Below are 17,988 nucleotides of genomic sequence, written 5' to 3' on the forward strand. Positions count from 1 at the left end.
ATATTACTAAAATGTTCAAGGAACAGAAAGGAGGAGAGTAACGTGGGTACGACTTTCCAACACACTTAAGAGTTTCTGCATCTAGAACTAATTCAAGTCTTTTGCAATGGGAACAGAAACGTTACCAGAGTGTGTTCAAAGAGAAAAGGTGTTTTTTTAATTTATTTATTTTTTAAGATTTTATTTACTCATTCATGAGAGATACAGAGAGAGGCAGAGACACAGGCAGAGGGAGAAGCAGGCTCCATCCAGGATCATGCCCTGGGGCTGAAGGCGGCGCTTAAACCGCTGAGCCACCCTGGGCTGAAGCCAGGGGCTGAAGGCGGCGCTTAAACCGCTGAGCCACCCGGACTGCCCGTGTTCAAAGAGAAAAGTTTTTAACCTATGTCACTGTCAAAGACCCAAAAAAAAAAAAAAAAAAAAAAAAGGCATTTTTAAGCATTAAAACTATGGCCTGGCAACTTACTTGTCACACAACATATTACAGCAACAGAGAAACCTTCACCATTCCACCAAAAATATGAATGAATGAATGAATGAATGAATGAATGAATGAGTGAGTGAATGGGGGATCCCTGAGTGGCTCAGCGGTTTGGTGCTGGGCTTTGGCCCAGGGCGCGATCCTGGAGACCCGGGATCGAGTCCCATGTCGGGCTCCCTGCGTGGAGCCTGCTTCTTCCTCTGCCTGTGTCTCTGCCCCCCCCCTCTCTATATATATATCATGAATAAATAAATTTTAAAAAATCTTTTAAAAAAATAAAAATAAATGAATGAATGAATGAATGAATGAATAAATAATCAAACAGACATAACATCTTACAAGCAAAAATTTCAACACAAATAAAATCTTGGAATATGGGATCGCTGGGTGGCTCAGCGGTTTAGCGCCTGCCTTTGGCCCAGGGCACGATCCTGGAGTCCCGGGATCGAGTCCCGCATTGGAATCCCTGCGTGGAGCCTGCTTCTCCCTCTGCCTGTGTCTCTGCTTTTCTCTCTCTCTGTCTCTCTCTCTCTCTCTCTGTCTCTCTCATGAATAAATAAGTAAAATCTTAAAAAAATTTGGGATATTTGACCGAAAACTAAGACAATCCAGAATCTTAAAACAAATCTGCAATGCTTAAACAAGTGGTAAGTTCATGACATTTAAGTAAATATATGTTGATAATGAAAATTTCTAGCCTACAATTACTACTTTATCTAAAAACAGTCGTAAAAGTCCTAATTTTTTTGCTAAGCAATCTCAAAAGTATTCCATATATATTCATAAGCGACTTTCACCAGTATTTCTGTCAATATATTCATAGTTTTAAAACTTTACTATAACTTTACTTCCTTATTCAGAAATATGAAAGTTTGAACTTGAACAATAAATAACGTGTTTTTCCCAAAGTAATGTGAGAAATACGGAGTTATTACTTAACAAAAAACAAAACAAAACAAAACAAACTATGAATAAGCATCGTAAGTGGCTAGTAAAAGAGTAATTAAAGCCTTAGGTCAAGATAAAACTGTGATGGCAAAAATCGGACCTTGGACATTTTAATATTTTTCACCAACCAAAGAATTCAAGTCATCAACATCATAAAGATCTGCAACTAAATCATTATGATGTAAGGCCAACTTTCTACCGATATTCTTACCACGTGTAAGAAAAATTAAATTTTTCCATAAATTTCAGTAAGATAGACTACAGAGCTTCAAGCTCTGCACAAACTCAAACTGGTACAGTACTTTATATTCTAGGCAAGGAGACCAATTAAAAAGTGCAAAAGTATCTTAGGGTAATTAAAAATGGGCGTCAACCGCAATTAAGAGGTGCGCCGGCGTGGCTCAGGAGGTTAAGCATCTGCCTCCGGATCCTGAGATGCAGCCCCACGTGGGGCTCCCAGCTCAGCGAGGAGTCTGCTTGTCCCTCTACTTCTCCCTCCGCCCCTCCCCCCACGCTGTCTCAGTCTTTCTCAAATAAAATCTTTTAAAAATGCAATTAAGATTAGGAAAAGGAAAATGCCACCGTGGGAACAATTAACACGCTTCGTTTTAACAGTCTCTAAAAGTTGTCTGAATTAAATAGTTCTACCACTGACTGCATCACTTTCAACAGGCAAAAAAATACTGCGTGCGCTAGATCACCGGAGTGTACTTAAAAGTCGACTCAGCGCTCCCAAGAGGTATTTATTCCTTTAATACGGGTTTTTTTGTTCATGCTCAGATGTCTTCCAAAGTTCCTGAACAGTTAAAGTCATCTGTGCAGAAATTACTTCTAAACATTCACGATGAAGGTTTTCCACAAGTAATAGTGACCTTTCCGGTCTGATTTAAAGAGATCCAATTACGGAATTCCCTATCAACCTACCTTCCTCTTTCAACGGAACAGTTACTAACCACAAGGGTTACAACCACTTAGTATCAATATTTATTTTCTTTTCTAAAAATAGAGTCTTCTAAGATCCTAAATATGTGGTTGTCAGAAAGCAACTTATTAATAAAACCGGAGAGGCGGACGGAGCCAGCGAAGGGGCACCGGCGGTAGCACGTTTAAAGCCAACAAAACAGGAACCTAACTTTTCCAGAGGAGAGTTTCTGCTTTGTCAAACTATGGGTTTATCCCTGTTACAAACACCAATTTCAAGCGACGATAATACCGAGACTAAACAACCTGCCGCTGCTTCACAGGTTTCGCATGGACTTCCCGAGACCCCTTGAAACCACATTTCCATTCAATTCTCGGCTCAATCCCCTCCACTCCCGCCCCAAGTCTCCATTTAACGCGTTTCCCTTCTCCAAACTTCACGTCTTATCCGTGGCCTACCCTAGTAACGTCTCGTCGCCACCAGTTCCCAGTTAAGGGCCTTAGTCCTACTTGCCCCCCCTTCTTACCCGGCCTGCCTCAAGCCTCCAGCTCCCTCCCCTAGAGCTCGGACCAGCCTCAAAGGGCCCTCCCGACCACAATCCTCCCGGCTCACCCAACCTGTCCCCAGGCGCCCCTCCAGGCCCCCAAAGCACGCAACGGCCGAGCTTGAAAATGGCGGAAAGTGCCTCCGCCTGCTGCGGGCTGGGGGTGCCGTGCCGCAGCTGCACTCACCCTCCGGCGCTGAGCAGAGCTCCTAATGAACGGTGAACGAAGGGTTCGTCTTCGCTGTCGGGAACGTCTCTCCCGCCCGGCCTCTTCCCTCCGCCCCTCTCAATCCCTCTCCTCCAAAGCAGCAGCCGCCATCTTCCCCTACGAGCCACCGAGCGCACGCCCTAGCGTCATCGCGCACCGCCGAACGTCATACGTCATGCGCGCCTGGGGCGCCTAGCTCCGTCGGCCTCCAACTGCGCAGGTGCATAGGTGAGGGGCGGGGCCGAGCCAGGTCCCCACGCGGCTTCGCTGAGCGCTCCCTTTGTTCCCGCGGAGAGGAAGTCTGCGCTGCCTCCGGAGGAGGGTTGCGGCCTTCTGACTTTCTTTACACCGTGAGCTAAACTTCATGCTCTGAAAGACACCTGGATTTTCAAGATTTGAATAAGAAATTTGTTGGCGGGCGGTGTGGCAGTTACAGTGTATGGCCCAGCCCACCGAGAGTGAAATTGTGGGCAAGGCACCTGGCCTTGCTGAGGCTAAGCGTGGATGAAATTGGGGCTCCTACGGTGTTTTGAACATTTTAAAGATTTTATGTATTTATTTGAGAGAGAGTGGGAGAGGGATCACGGAGAGGGAGAAGCGGACTGAGCAGGGAGCTGGTTGGACCCCAGCACCTGGATGGAGAGCATGAGCTGAGCTGAAGGCAGACACTTAACGGACTCCAGACGCCCCTGTTTTAAGCATTTTTTTTTTTTTTAAATATTTTACTCATTTGTTCATGAGAGGCAGAGGGAGAGAAGCAGGCTCTCCTCTGAAAAGGAGCCCATGCGGGGCTCAATCCCAGGATCAGGCCCTGAACTAAAGGCAGGTGCTAAAGGGACTGAGCCACCCAGGTACCTATTTTGAGCATTTAAATGAATGCACTTAGTTTAGTCAAGCAGGAAGTTGGAGTTTACATTACCTGGAGCTAATCGTGCCTGTAGGTTATCTCCTTTCCTCAGAGGCTGCCCAAGTTATAAAAACTGAGTCATATGCGACAACCACTTTGGAAAACTTTAAGTCTGTTCAAGTTAAGTTTATACTCACCTGCTACCCAGCAGTTACAGTGCAATTGGAGTGAGTGCATTCATCTACCTGTGGCTTATACAAAAGTGTTCATAGCAGCTGTGATCAGAGTAATCAATCACTGGTAATCCAAATGTCCATCAGTAGTTTTGCCAGTAAATGGGTTGTATTGTGGTCCTACAGTGAACTACACAGCCACATGAAATAATTACTGATAGACACAACTATCACAGGCACTGTTACATAGGGCACAAAAGAGGACACTGGACGATTCCTCGTTTTTGTTTTTTTTTAAGATGTTATTTATTCATGAGACACAGAGAAGCAGACACACAGAAAGAGAAACAGGCTTCATGCAGGGAGCCCGATGCGGGACTCAATCCTGGGTCTCAGGATCACGCCCTGGGCAGAAGGCAGACGCCCAACCACTGAGCCACCCAGGCGTCCCTCCATTTTTTATAAGGTTCAGAAATGTATAACTTCCAAACAAGTTGTCTTCTAAGTTTTCGGAAATAATACAGCAATATGAATCAAGGATTTTAAAATATTGGGGAGCCTGACCAACTCTATTGGTAGAACATGCAACTCTTGATCTCTGGGTCATGAGTTTGAGCCCTACCGTGGGCAGAGAGATGACTTAAAAAAGTTTCAGGGACACCTGGGTGGCTCAGCGGTTGAGCATCTGCCTTCGGCTCAGGGCGTGACCTGGGGTCCCAGGATCGAGTCCCACATCAGGCTCCCTGCATGGAGCCTGTTTCTGTCTCTGCCTCTCTCTCTGTCTCTCGTGAAATAAAAATAAAAGATTTGCTTTTAAAAAATAAAAAAAGTTTCAAATAAATAATAAAAAAGTTTCAGCCTGGGTGGCTCACTGTTTTGCGCCTCCTTCGGCCCAGGACGTGATCCTGGAGACCTGGGATCGAGTCCCACGTCAGGCTCCCTGCATGGAGCCTGCTTCTCCCTCTGCCTGTGCCTCTGCCCCTCTCTCTCTCTCTCTCTCTCTCTGTGTGTGTGTGTGTGTGTGTGTGTCTTTTATGATTAAATAAATAAAATCTTTAAAAAAAAGTTTCAAAATTAAAGACTTTTATAGGCAGATGGGAGTGGGAAGACGGAAGTTATACTAGACACAAGGTAGATTAGGGCGTCATGCCCCAGGCCAAAGGCAGACGCTCAACTGCTGAGCCACCCAGGCATCCCTAAATAAATCATTAAAAAAAAAAAGTAGATTGGGGGTTTGTTTGTTTGTTTTTGTTTTTGTTTTTTTAAAAAGGTAGATTGTTACAGTAAGATCACTTTGCTTTAGAGGATGGCAGGAGTCTATCAGGTCAATTACTTAACTAGTGCTGATTAGGTGATTCCTGATTAACTGGTTAAGATCCCATTTCTGGGAGAGCCAAAATTATGTTGTCTTGTTTTTGTGATGTGGGGCTAAACATAAATGACTCCAATTATGGTGGTCTTGTTCTTAATACTAGGATATGTGAGAGTGTATATACCCCTAAAAGAATATGGTAGAGTGGGAATGGGAGGAGCAGGGATGGGTGGTATGGAGGAACTCATAACTCAGTCACCAAACCACTATTTAAGCAATAAATAGTACTGCCCTGCATATTCTCTAACTTCCAGGTACAGAAAAACCAGTCCTCAAAGAGTCCCTTACAGTACAACAATTTGAGTTCCATGTGGTTAAGTGTAGGATAGGATGACAGGAACCCTGAAGGAAAGGCAGGATTCTCACCAGCTGAAGTGGGAGAATGGAGACAGGAAAGTGACCCTCAGTAGTCTACCCTTAAGTAGGGTTCTAAAAGAAAAGTGACAAGCAAGTGGTCCATTCTAGATATTATAACTACAAGTGATAGGGAAGGCATTCAAGCATAATAAAGTGTCCTGATCCTTGAAAATTCTTAAGATGTGCTGCATTAAAAGATCAATCTAATAATAACTAAAAGCTATTCATATTCATACCACTAATCATGCAAATCCTGCTGGGAAAAATTTTTTTTAATTGACTAGGAGATAGACTACAAGTATGGAAACAGTTATATTCTATAGAATTCTATACAAGTGATCTACTGTCTCCAAAAAAGTTATTTTTTTAATAAATTTTATTTATTCATGAGAGACACAGAGAGAAAGGCAGAGAGAGAAACAGGCTCCACACAGGGAGCCCGACATGGGACTCGATCCCAGGTCTCCAGGATCATGCCCTGGGCTGATGGTGCTAAACCGCTGAGCCAGCAGGGCTGCCCTCCAAATAAGTTATTAAAGAATAGAGGCATTGAGGCACTTTGCTGGCTCTGTTGGTAGAAAACACTTCTTTATCTTGGGGTTATGAATTGGAGCCCAACACTGGGCATAGAGCTTACTTTAAAAAAAGGGCGGGGGGGGGGGGCGGGCAGCCCCGTTGGCTCTGCGATTTAACACTGCCTTCAGTCCAGGACAGGATCCTGGGGACCCAGGATCGAGTCCCATGTTGGGCTCCCTGCATGGAGCCTGCTTCTCCCTCTGCCTGTGTCTCTGCCTCTCTCTCTCTCTGTGTGTGTCTCTCATGAATAAATAAATAAATAAAATCTTAAAAAATAATAAAAAATAAAATAAAATAAAGGGACACCTGGGTGGCTCAGCGGTTGAGCGTCTGCCTTAGGCTCAGATCAAGATCCTGGAGTTTCGGGATCGAGTCCCACATCGGGGTCCCCACGGGGAGCCTGTTTCTTCCTCTGCCTATGTCTCTGTGTCTCTCATGAATAAATAAATAAAATCTTTTAAAAAAATTTAAAAAGAGGGACAACTGTTATAGACTACTTGTGGATTAGAGACTTACAAAAAAATCAAGTGAGCAGAATTAAAGACCTAATTGACTTTGTTAAGTGATTCCTAAATCCTGAAGCATCCCATCCAGCAAAAAGAAAGGAACGAACTCCAAGGAGCTACACAAAAGGAAGAGTTTTATAGACAGATATGGAGTGGGACAATTAGCAAAAGAAAAGTAAGGATCTTTTCAGGGAAGGTCATCTTCCCTTGCGGAGGAGGACAATCTTAGTAGGTAGAATACCTCAACTTCCTTTGGGGCATGGAGAGGGCCCATAAGACTGTCTTGAGGAAGAAAAATTCCTAATATCTTTCAAGATTCTTCTACCTAATCTAAGAATAAAATGGACACAAAACATTAACAGGAGAAAAAAGCTAGGTTAATTACATGTGCAAGGCAGCCCAACAACAAAATTCAGACCCAAAGAAATGAGGGCGGGCAATTTTATAGTTTTTAGACAAAAAAGAATAGATCTGGGCAACCTCGGTGGCACAGCGGTTTAGCGCTGCCTGCAGCCCGGGGTGTGATTCTGGGGACCTGGAATCGAGTCCCATGTCGGGATTCCTGCATGGAGCCTGCTTCTCCCTCTGCCTGTGTCTCTGCCTCTCTCTCGCTCTCTCTGAATGAATAAATAAATAAATCTTTAAAAAAAATAAGAGAATAGATCTCTGAGGCATTAACAGTACAACGAAAATTCATGTTAATGAGCATCAAATAGTAAGGAATTATATTTTATTTTTAAAGTTTTATTTATTCTCATGAGAGACAGAGAGAGAGAGGCAGAGACACAGGCAGAGGGAGAAGCAGGCTCCATGCAGGGAGCCCGACGTGGGACTGGATCCCAGGTCTCCAGGATCAACGCCCTGGGCCCAAGGCAGATGCTCAACCACTGAGCCACCAGGGGACCCCCTAGTAAGGAATTTTAAACAGAATTAGTGCAGGGGGAAATTAGTAAAATGTAATAGCATTATTTATATAGACTTTTCAGCTCTAAATTCCATATCTCTAGTAATAAGAATGTATCTTTACCTCCTGGTATAGAGAGGATACCTTTCACATGGGAGATTTATTTCCTATTTTCTGGAGACAAAGGGGCATCAGAGTTCTTTTTGGATTGACCATTTAAGTAACTTTTATTTTAAATGGTCAGTGAATGGAACACCTGGGTGGCTCAGTCAGTTAAGTGTCTGTCTTCAGCTCAGGTCATGATTTCAGGATCTGGATGGAGCCCCACACTGGGCTCCCTGCTCAGTGGGGAAGCTGCTTATCCCTCTCCTTCTGCCTGCAGTCCCCCTGCTTGTACTCTCTCTTTCTGTCAAACAAATTAATAAAATATTTTTATTTTTATTTTTTTTAAATTTTTTTTTAAATTTATTTATTTATGATAGTCACACAGAGAGAGAGAGGCAGAAGCAGGCTCCATGCACCGGGAGCCCGACGTGGGGATTCGATCCCGGGTCTCCAGGATCGCGCCCCGGGCCAAAGGCAGGCGCCAAACCGCTGCGCCACCCAGGGATCCCATAAAATATTTTTAAAAATTAAAAAATATGGGGATCCCTGGGTGGCTCCGTGGTCTAGCACCTGCCTTTGGCCCAGGGCGTGATCCTGGAGTCCTGGGATCGAGTCCCACATCAGGCTCCCTGCATGGAACCTGCTTCTCCTTCTGCCTATGTCTCTGCTTCTCTCTCTTTCTCTGTGTCTCTCATGAATAAATAAATAAAATATTAAAAAAATAAATAAAAATTAAAATTAAAGAATAAAATCAGTATGCCAGGGCATGTGGGTGGTTCAGTCCATTAAGCATCTAATTCTTGGGCAGACCGGGTGGCTCAGCAGTTTAGCAATGCCTTCAGCCCAGGGTGTGATCCTAGAGACCAAGGATCGAGTCCCACATTGGGCTCCTTGCATGGAGCCTGCTTCTCCCTCTGTGTCTCTGCCTCTTTCTGTGTGTCTCTCATGAATAAATAAAATCTTTTTTTAAAAAAAAAAGCATCTGACTCTTAATCTCTGCTGTAGTCTTAATCTCAGGGTAGTCAAGCCCTATTTTGGGCTCCATCCTAGGCACGGAGCCTACTTAAAAAAATAAGTAGGGGCATCTGTGTGGCCCAGTCAATTAAGCCTCCGACTCTTTTTTTTTTTAAACAATGTTTTTTTTTTAATTTTTATTTATTTATGATAGTCACAGAGAGAGAGAGAGGCAGAGACACAGGCAGAGGGAGAAGCAGGCTCCATGCACCGGAAGCCCGACGTGGGATTCGATCCCGGGTCTCCAGGATCGCGCCCTGGGCCAAAGGCAGGTGCCAAACCGCTGCGCCACCCAGGGATCCCTCTTTTTTTTTTTTTTTAAGATTTTTATTTATTTATTCATGAGAGACACAGAAAGAGAGAGACAGAGGGAGAAGCAGGCTCCATCCCAGAACTCCAGGATCATGCCGAGCCAAAGGCAGAAGCTGAACCACTGAGCCACCCAGGCGTCCCTGCTTATTATTATTTTTTTTAATGGCTGAATATCCTTAAGGGGGAAAGGGAGGAAAGAGGGAAATAGATAATACAAGTTGGCTAGGTGATAGATGAGTGAGAGTTCATTATGTCATTCTATTGTGTGTATTTGAAATTATTTTTATTCCGTTTTTTAAAAGATTTTATTTATTTATTCATGAGAGACAGAGAGAGACAGAGACATAGGCAGAGAGAGAGGCAGGCTCCATGCAGAGATCCTGATGTGGGACTCGATCCCAGGACTCCCGGATCACGCCCTGGGCCAAAGGCAGGCGCTAAACCACCGAGCCACCCAGGGATGCCCTCGCCTGACATTTTCTTTAAAAAAAAAAAAGGTTGGGATCCCTGGGTGGCACAGTGGTTTAGCGCCTGCCTTTGGCCCAGGGCGCGATCCTGGAGACCTGGGATCGAATCCCACGTCGGGCTCCCGGTGCATGGAGCCTGCTTCTCCCTCTGCCTGTGTCTCTGCCTCTCTCTCTCTCTCTCTCTCTCTCTCTCTCTCTCTGTGACTATCATAAATAAAAATTAAAAAAAAAAAAAAAGGTTGAGGGGCACCTGGGTGGCTCAGTCAGCTAAATGTGTGCCTTCAGTTCAGGTCATGATCCCAGAGTCCACTCCCTGCCTGGAAAGGAATCTGCTTCTCCCTCTCCCTCTGCCTCTCCCCCAGCTTGTACTCTCTCTTGTCACTCTCTCTCAAATAAATTAAAATCTTTAATTAATTAATTAACTAATTAATAAAAGGCTGAGGGGCATCTGGGTGGCTCAGTCAGTTATGTGTCTACCTTCAGCTCAGGTCTTGTTCCCAGGGTCCTGGGATTGAGCCCTACATCAGGCTCCCTGCTTGGCAGGGAGTCTGCTTCTCCATCTCCCTCTGATCCTCCCTCTTGCTCATGCTCTTGTGCTCTCGTGCTCTCTCTCTCTCAAATGAATAAAAAAAATAATAAAATTAAAAATCAAAAAAATTTTAAACTCTTTAAAGAATAAAAAATAGTAGAAGTTTGAATAATTATCTCATGAATGGGGGAGCTTTAAGTAGTCTCTCCACCCAACTAAAGTGTCTAAATTAAATACCAAAAGTAATGTATATAGTATCTTTAAGTATACAGTTCTGAAGTTTTGAGAAAACAAAAATCCATGTTAGAATACCACATACACAACTACAGATTTGGCCTACAAAGCATGCCAGGGGAAAAGAACACTGGACCTCATGTCAATAGACCTGAATCAGAGTATTGATTCTACCACCCGGTGAATTGATGTTGGTCTCTATTGCTTCCACTGCAATGTGTTTTTTTGGGTTTTTGTTGTTGTTGTTGTTGTTTTTTTAGATTTTATTTCTTTATTCATGAGAGACACACACACAGAGAGAGAGAGAGAGAAAGAGGCAGAGACACAGGCAGAGGGAGAAGCAGGCTCCATGGAGGGAGCCTGATGCAGGAATCGATTCTGGAACTCCAGGATCAAGCCCTGGGCCAAAGGCAGGCACTAAGCCGCTGAGCCACCCAGGGATCCCTCCACTGCAATGTGTTAAAGGAAAAAAAAAAAAAAAAAAAAGGAGGGGCACTTGGGTGGCTTAGTTAAGTGTCTGACTCTTGATTTTGGCTCAAGACATGATCTCAAGGTTGTAGAATCAAGCCCCACATCAAGCTCCTCTCTCAGTATGGGGTCTGGTTGTCCCTCTCCCTCTGCTCCTCCCCCTGCTCTCTCTAATAAATAAAATCGAAAGGAAGAAAGGAAAGGAAAGGAAAGGAAAGGAAAGGAAAGGAAAGGAAAGGAAAGGAAAGGAAAGGAAAGGAAAGGAAAAGGAAAGGAAAGGAAAGGAAAGGAAAGGAAAGGAAAGGAAAGGAAAGGAAAGAAAGAAAGAAAGAAAGAAGAAAAAGAAAGAAAGAAAAGAAGAAAGGAAAGAAAGAAAAGAAAGAAGAAAGTAAGAAAGAAAGAAAGAAAGAAAGGATAAAAGAAAGAGAGACAACATAACAAAAATGGAGTTGCTTGTGCTAAGCTCCGCATCAGCAAACCAAGATGTAGTATCTAAACTAATTGTAATTTCAGCCTTTCCCAGGAACTTTTTTTTTTTTTCTTTCTTTCTTTCCCAGGAACTTTAACCAGTCAATTGGAGTTACCTGATCAGCTCTGGTGAGGTCATCTACATGATAGACACCTGCTCTTCCTACAAAGGAAGGTGACCTTGCCTGAAACAACCCACTCTTTGCTAGAAACTTACTTTTTTCTATCCCCTTTTGCTCATAAAAGCCTCCCATTTTGTTCAGCTCTCCAGAGCTCCATTCTGTTTGCTAGATGGGATGCTGCCTGATTCATCAATCATGAGTAAAGCCAATTAGGTCTTTTTAAAAAAAAAAAAAGATTTTATTTATTTATTCATGAGAGACAGAGTGAGAGAGAGAGAGAGAGAGAGAGAGGCAGAGGGAGCAGGCTCCATGCAGGGAGCCTAATGTGGGACCTGATCGCAGAACTCTAGGATCATGCCCTGGGCAGAAGGCAGATGCTCAACCACTGAGCCATTAGGCATCCCCAATTTGGTCTTTAAGAAGTTGAGGGGATCTGTGCATGGCTTAGCGGTCCCCATCTTCCCATAAATTGTCTTCTCTCCCTTAGAAGTTGAAGACCTACCTCTACCCTCTTCTCCTTAGTTCAGGATGGCATATAAGTCTAAGCTGCCTGCTGTGGGTCTAATTTTTTCTTTTTTCTTTTAAAGATTTATTTATTTATTTACTTACTTACTTACTTATTTATGATAGACCTAGAGAGAGATGCAGAGACACAGGAGGAGGGAGAAGCAGGCTCCATGCTGGGAACCCGACATGGGACTTGATCCCAGGACTCCAGGATCGTGCCCTGGGCCAAAGGGAGGCACTAAACCACTGAGCCACCCAGCGATCCCCTAATTTTTTTTTTAATGGCTCTATGCCTGGGGCATCTGGGTGGCTCAGTGGTTGAGCATCTGCCTTTGGCTCAGGTTGTGATCCTGGGGTTCTGGGATTGAGTCCTGCATTAGGCTTCCCCACAGGGAGCCTGCTTCTCCCTCTGCCTGTGTCTCTGCCTGTTTCTGTGTGTCTCATGAATAAATAAAATTAAAAAAAAAAAAACTTTAAATGACCCTATGCCCAATGTAGGGTTTGAACTCAGGACCCTAAGATCAAGAGTGCATACTTTACTTACTGAGCCAGCTAGTGCCCTGCCCTGTGTGGATCTCAGATTCTTATGGGCCTCCTTTACATATGTAATTAAATTCATTTTTCTCTTGTTAATCTGTCTTCTGTTAATTTAATTAAGAGGCCAGCCAAAAGGGTAAAGGAAAAATTTTTCTTCCCCTACAGGTATCATTTTAGTCCAGATATAGGCAGACTGTTCCTGCAGTCTAGTTAAAAATAGCTTTACATTTCTAAGGGTGTAAAAAAAAAAAAAAAAGAAAGAAAGAAAGACTAACAATATGTGACAGAGAACATATGTAATCCGCAAAGCCTGAAATACTCTCTGACCCTTTTTTTCTCTGACCCTTTATAGAAGTTTGTTGACCCTTGCTCTAGTCCAAGCCACGTTTGTGTGAACCTTTGCACAATCTCCTATCTCCCCACTTCCCTTTTTCCATGTTTCCCCTCCCACCTAATTCTAGTTCTCTACACTGCTGCCAGAATGACCTGTTTGAAACAAAAATCAGATCTTCTTTCTTTCTTACTTAAAACCTCCCAGTAGCTTCCCAACGTGCAGAGTATAAAATCCAAACCCCTGGCTCTGTAATCCAGGTCTGTTTACATCTGCAATCTCAGCTCCTAAATTTTTCCCTGATTTACAAAGCTCCAGCCATTTCAGCTTGTTTTCTCTGTACCCACACCCCCACCCCCATTCATGCCTTTGTGTTTAGCATTCTCTCCTAATCTGGAATTCTCCCCAGCCCCCTCCCAGATTTTCCTATCCTTGGCAGCTCAAATAGCATCTTCTGAAAAAGGCCATCCCCGAGCATTGCATCTAGTACAGCACTTGATCTCAGGCTAATCTACTTGGCTGTTTTTTTCTTGTCTCTCCCCACTAGAACGCAGGCTCCAGGAGAACTGAAACCTTCTTATCTTGCTCTCTTTCTTTAATCCCAACTTCATATGGTGGGCACTCAGTAACATGTGTTGAATGAATAAATAACCTGATGTTGATAAGGTTATATATAAAAGTATTAGAGAGGGATCCCTGGGTGGCGCAGCGGTTTGGCCCCTGCCTTTGGCTCAGGGCGCAATCCTAGAGACCCGGGATCGAATCCCACATCGGGCTCCCGGTGCATGGAGCCTGCTTCTCCCTCTACCTATGTCTTTGCCTCTCTCTCTTTCTCTCTCTGTGACTAGCATAAATAAATAAAAATTAAAAAAAAAAGTATTAGAGAGTAGAAGAACATAAGGGCCTTATGGTGTTTTAAAAATTCTCAAAGTTTCAATAAGTTATATAAAACACTTAACAGTGCATAGCCACAAATACCTGGACTCGAAGGTAGCCTGTCCTGGCTCCTTCTCTATTCGAATGCAAATAAACCTTGGGAGTTCCAGGACCTGTGTTTATACGTGTGTGAGAGAGAAAGAAAAGAGGAGATTCAGCTGGGTAGTACCCCAGGCCCAGACCAGTTACTAAAATATTTAAATATCTTTCTAAGTAACTTCTGACCACTCCCATCTGCCCAGGACCTTATGCTGATCTGGCAATTAGAGACTTAATGTCAGGCTGCACGAATGTCAATGGCCCCTAAGTCGTTAAATATTTTGAAAACCACCCCTGCTCAGCGAGGGGCACCTGGGTGGCAGTTAAGCATCAGATTCTTGATTTCAGCTCAGGTTATGATCTCAGGGTTGGGAGATCAAGCTCTGCATCGAGCTCAGTGCAGAGTGGCTTGGGATTCTCTCTCTCTCTGCCCTTCTTACCCCAAATAAATAAAATCTTAAAACACACACACACACACACACACACACACACAAACACACACCCGTTCATCAAAAATCAGAAACTGGCAGAAAAAAGTTTGAAAAACTGAAAAACTGTGAGGTCCGACAAGAGTCGAGCCAGAATCCCGGTTTTGCGGAGAGCTGCCTCTGTGCAATCTTCTATAGGGAGGCAAGCTATAATTATGATTATTTAAACCAGCCCATTTTCTGCACCAAGAACAGGACCCGCGGCTAACGGTTTTGTTCTTCCACTTGACAGCAGCATATTACAACTGCCAGCCTCCTCATAGGATTCTGAAATGCAAATAGATGTTAAACCCTGTGTGGGCCCCCGTGGCCCAGCGGTTTAGCACCTTCAGCTCAGGGCGTGGGAGCCAGCCTGAGGACTCCCCTGCGTTACTTCCCTTGTGCTGGAGCATAAACTCCAACAAAGCCTTGCGTGGAACTCTCCTTTGGCCTGTCAATTTTTAATATTCAGAGAGCCCAAGGGCTGGTTTGGTATCAGGGGACGGGGCTGAGCTCTTTGCTCCAGACTGTCCAGGTGAATGCAGGCCTGGTAGGCAGGGGTCAGCAAGTGTGACATCCAGAGTTCCGTTGTGGGTGAAGGGAACAGAACTGAGCATTTGGCACTTTCCTGTCTAAGCTGAAGGAGAAGGCAAGTTCTGTTCTTAAGTGTTCCTTTTGGAAGTACAAATGTTGGGGATCCCTGGGTGGTGCAGTGGTTTGGCGCCTGCCTTTGGCCCAGGGCGTGATCCTGGAGACCCAGGATCGAATCCCACGTCGGGCTCCCGGTGCATGGAGCCTGCTTCTCCCTCTGCCTGTGTCTCTGCGCCTCTCTCTCTGTGTGTGACTATCATAAATAAAAAAAAAAAAAAAAAAAGGAAGTACAAATGTTTACCCCCTTTTGTATGTTTACTCAACAATCTAATTTTTACTTCAAGTCAAATAAAAAAGAATTTTTTTTAAGTAGGTACCACACTCAACATGGAGCTCCAACTCACAACCTCAAGATGGAGAGTTCATGCTCTGGGAAGCCTGGGTGGCTCAGTGGTTTAGTGCCTGCCTTTGGCCCAGGACATGATCCTGGAGTCCTGGGATCAAGTCCCACATCGGGCTCCCTGTTTGGAGCCTGCTTTTCCCTCTGTCTCTCATGAATAAATAAAGTCTTTTAAAAAAAAGTTCATGCTCCTCCAGTGGAGCCAACCACGTATCCCAAAATAAAAAAATTTTTTTTTCCAAAATCAAAAATTCTGTAAGTTTTATGTATTTTTCCAGCCTTATTGAGGTAACTGACATACAATACTATATTAATGATTATATATATAATTGTACATATATATTATGTGTGCATATATAAATATATATACATACATAGTGAAATGGTAACCACAATAAGTTTAGTTAACATCCATGACCTCACATAGTTACAGTTTTTTTTCCAGTGGTGACAACTTTCAAGATCTACTCTGGGCAACTTTTAATCATACAATATAGTATTATCTTTTTCAACAATTTATTTATTTTAGAGAGAGAGGGCACAGAAATGGAGGAGAGGCAGGGCAGAGAAGCTTCAAGCAGACTCCTCCCTGACTGCAGGGCCTGACACATACTCTGTCCCACGACCCATGAGATCATGACCTGAGCCCAAACCAAAAACCTGGTGCTTAATCAACTGAGCCACCCAGGTGCACCTACAATATGGTATTATTAACTATGGTCACCCTGCTGTGTATTATATCCCCAGGCCTTGTTTTTTTTTAAGATTTATTTATTTATTCATGAGAGACAGAGAGGCAGAGACATAGGTAGAGGGAGAAGCAGGCTCCCCGCAGGAGGCCAACGTGGGACTCGATCTCGGATCCCAGGATCACAACCCGAGCTGAAGGCAGATGCTCAGCCACTGAGCCACCCAGGCATCCCAACGTTGGGTTTTTTAGAATCCACATATAAGTGAGATTATATGGTATTTGTCTTTCTCTGATATTTCACGTAGCATAATGTCCTTAATGTCTATCTAAATCAAAATATTTTGGTTGTAAACCATTTAGCTTCTGAAAAAAACCTCACCTGTTTAATAGGTGAGAAATATTCCATGAACAGTGACCATAACATACCATACTATTTCTTTCTTGGAAAAAGAATCAGCTCCTGACAGCTTTTTTGGTGTTCCAGATATTTGGTATACAATTTCCACACCAGAATCACTAGGTCAGATGTATGAACATTTTTATGGTACTCAACCCATTTTGGGGGATGCTTTTGTTTATACAACCTATGATCCTCTTCCCTCATCTGAGAACACCACCTCCACCTCCCCTCACCCAACACGTGGTTCCTTATATCTGTAGTTTAGTAAACTTGGTGACACTGTCTTCACGGGACCAAATCTACTAGCGTACATGCCTGCTTTGTGTGTGCACATTCTCTGCCTTCCTTCGTACAAAAATATATAAACTCTGTCCTTTTACTGTGCCTCTCCTCCACTTAGCCACTGGACCCTGTTTCTTTTTCCTCTATGTAAACTTTGCTATTGCACGTCTCTTCTATCCCACATGGCAAATTTTTCAGTCCCCCTGGGTCAGTCCCATTGACACATAAACATACACAAGTTCCTTCCATCTCCAATCCTCTTGACCTGTCTCCCCTGCCAGCTCCCTCTCCAAAGCCGCTCCCTTCACATAGCGCCCTACAACCCTTCCCTATACAGCCATACACCCCCCTCAGGTCCACTACCTTTTCCTATTTCTCCCAAGCTCCTTCCCACCTTTGGCCATTACACTTTGTATTCTTTTTTTTCCCCCTTCCAAATTTTTTTAAAGGATTTTATTATTTATTTATTCATTTATTCATTCATTTGAGACAGAGAGAGAGGCAGAGAGAAGAAGCAGGATCCTCGCAGGGAGCCCAGCGTGGGACTCTATCCCTGGAACAGGATCATGCCCTAAGCCAAAGGCAGACGCTCAACCGCTGAGCCATCCAGGCGTCCCAAGATTTTATTTTTTGGGGAGAGTGCGTGTGTGACAGAGCACAAGTCAAGTGGTGGAGAGGGAGATCAGGCTGCCCATTGAGTGGGGAGCTCAATGAGGAGCCCAATCCCAAGACCCTGGGATCATGACCTGAGCCAAAGGCAGCTGCTTAACTGACTGAGCTACCCAGGTGCCCCTAAAAAAAACAAAACAAAACAAAAAAAAAACTTAAAAAATGAAACCTCTATAAAATATCTTCACGCTGCCTATGTTCTCTGGTATAAACTTTATTAGTCTGTTGATTGCCTTAAGTTAGTGATTTTAACTTTAATGATTTATCACTTTAGAGAGAGAGCAGAAATGGAAGGGGCAAAGGGAGAAGAGAGACTCTCAAGCTGACTCTACACTGAACAAAGAGCCCAACACCCAGGCCAACACAGGACCCAATCTCACAATCCTGAGATTAAGATCTGAGCAGAAACCAAGAGTTGGATGCTCAACTGCACCACCTAGGTGTCCTGTAATTTTAAATTCTTACATCAAGTCTGTGTTTTTTATTTCTTCTAAGTTTAGAAAGTACTGTTTTCCAAGTACTTGTAACTTCCAGTTGCTTTTGCATATGGAGAAATGTTAAGTTCATTTTACAAGCTCTCC

The 17,988-nt window shown here is 43.8% G+C and overlaps 1 protein-coding gene across 5 annotated transcripts in view; it reads right to left on the reverse strand.

Annotated features, from left to right (window-relative positions):
* Positions 1-3,229, reverse strand: part of WDR33 (WD repeat domain 33) — a 111,239-nt gene extending 108,010 nt beyond the window's left edge. For all 5 annotated transcript variants that reach the window (XM_055316406.1, XM_055316407.1, XM_055316408.1 and 2 more), the window contains exon 1: positions 3,083-3,229. The gene's annotated coding sequence lies outside the window, so the exon portion shown is untranslated. The remainder of the gene's footprint in view (positions 1-3,082) is intronic.
* Between the last annotated feature and the right edge of the window lie 14,759 nt (positions 3,230-17,988).

The sequence above is a fragment of the Nyctereutes procyonoides genome, unplaced genomic scaffold, assembly GCF_905146905.1.
Source record: "Nyctereutes procyonoides isolate TBG_1078 unplaced genomic scaffold, NYPRO_anot_genome, whole genome shotgun sequence".
Lineage (NCBI taxonomy): Eukaryota > Metazoa > Chordata > Mammalia > Carnivora > Canidae > Nyctereutes > Nyctereutes procyonoides.